The sequence below is a fragment of the Colossoma macropomum genome, unplaced genomic scaffold (assembly GCF_904425465.1).
Source record: "Colossoma macropomum unplaced genomic scaffold, Colossoma_macropomum, whole genome shotgun sequence".
NCBI lineage: Eukaryota > Metazoa > Chordata > Actinopteri > Characiformes > Serrasalmidae > Colossoma > Colossoma macropomum.
Window position 1 is genome coordinate 29,746,824 of NW_023494807.1, and position 2,380 is coordinate 29,749,203.

A 2,380-nucleotide genomic window follows, 5' to 3' on the forward strand; every position below is an offset into this window, starting at 1 on the left:
ATCTAATAATAAAAAAAAATAATAATTTTGAATATTAATTAAGAACACTACAGCTGGTTATTTTAGTAGTAGATGCATTGCAGAAAGACACTGTTCTCCAGTAATGTGAGATGGTGGGCAGCAGGCCAGCCTAAATTAACATAAAAAAAGATCTTGAGTGGAGTGGAGAGGAAGTTCCAGATTTCTGCGCTACCTGTCCAAAAGGCACACTCACTCTGGAGATTCCAGCATTGCTTCACATACCCCATCTGTGTCACGCTGATGTGATCTTGGCTGTGTCCTCAGATACGTGACATCAGGTTCAGTTTCATAGGAGTGATTACAGGAATGTGTGTGAGCGCACAATGAAAACATTACTTTTATACCTCATATCAGTGCAGTTTTTATGTTTTCATTGTACATTTTAACCTTTGTATGAATGGAGTTGACAAAGTCCTCTTGGTTGCTCAGTGATTTGATTACTCTGTAGCCTTCTTTCAGCTCTCAGATTGAGTAATATTGACTGTGTACACACGTCTGGGTCAGGCCAGTGTTCTCCACACAAACTCCTACACCGAAATCCCCAGAAAAGGGCAGTCTTCCAAATGTTCTCCATGCTGCACAATAGAACTTATGCAGATCATTTACATTAGCCATGTTAGTGTGTGCATTTCATGTTAGAGATGCATAAATTCCAGGAATGAGAACATGTACACTGAAAGAAATGATACATAAAATTTCACTGATTTAGATGTGTATGCCAGTTTGAATACAGTATATAACCTCAACACAGTTAGTGCCAAAAGGAAGTAAACTGAAAAGCAATAATTGTATTGATGTAATATGATTTATTTATTTGTTACACATTTGAATTAGGTAAATTCAGTGCATCAGTATTTTCAGTGCATTTGACATACAATAACTAAAATCTTGACAGCCTGTAAATCACTATACAAGCAAGTTTCCATTAAAGAGAGTTTTTGTGCAAAAAGTTTTAACATTTTACATATCGTTGAAAACATGGAAACATGTCAAATACTTTTAATCCACCAAAGCAACATTAATGCAATAGCAGTTTATTTATTTATTTTGCTTGTTTTTTTGCAGATAATGACAACATTGAATGGAAATTTTTATTGCTAACTCAAGGAATTTGATGGAATAAAGTTTAAATAAATTTAACTTTTTAGCACAAAATTTGATAATGTTCCATACCAAATGAATTTGAAGTTGATGGAAACCAGCAATTCGAATATAATGAGAGATAACAATAGTCGGCTGCAGTTGACCACAATAACTATAGCTAAGTCAAACATGGAATTAGTTAGAAATAGTCAAGTGTAGTTAAATACTACTTCACTGAATAACAATAGCTATAGCTAAGTCAACCACAGCAGTAGTTAAATATAGTCAAGTGTAGTTAATTACTAGTTAACAGTAACTATAGATAAATCAGTTAACTATAATCGACAATAATTAACTACTGTGGTCAACTATAGTTAACTATAAAAATAACTATAGCTGAGCGAACCGTAGCAATAGTTAATTGTAAACAACTGTAGTTAACTAAAACAATAACTACAGCTACGTCAGTTGATTTGTGAACTTCACATTGTTTGTAATGGAGCCCTTTATTTCTCAGGTCTAAAAGCAGATTCCTATAAGCCTCAGAAGATCCCCACCCTTGTGTGCAGGCTGCTGTAGGCCACATACGCTTTCAGATGATGTTTAACCTCAGATCAGTCTGCAAAATGTTGTGAGGTCTGCATGGCCATATTTGCACATCTCTACTCTAGACTGGCACAAAAGTTCAAATCTTTGTAACCCCCATTGTGTTTTATAAATGTTGACTAAAACACCATCCATATCTTTTTACAGCCTTTTTAGGTTCATATCTAAAATTTTGATATTCCTTTGGTCCATATGTTCTCTGAGCACAAACTGATCAAACCGTGTGGCTAAAAAGTGAGCTTTTATCACTTAATTTGTTTAGTTTTGGTCACATGGGACTGCTGATTGCTAACAGTATGTTAATTCAAATGTGTAATGTTAGATAATCAGTAATTTAATTACATTACCCCACATATAGCCAAAACAAATTCAAATGAGTTTTTCCTCATCATACTAAATGTACTTATTGGGTTAATTAAACCATTTTTTAGAAAACTTCATAAGTACTCTGTCATGCTTCATAGCTATCAGTGAAATCTAGTCATCCTTGTTAATTGGTAATGTGATATGTTCACAAAGAATATTGGAATTTGGGAATTTCCAAAGAAATCCCACCCAGGCCCAGCGTTATTTTGTTTCTGCACTTGTATTCAGGAAAACCACACCTCGTGTGCTGGGATTGGTTAGCCGTTAAATATTCATGAGTCTACCAGTGATTAAAACCCCACCC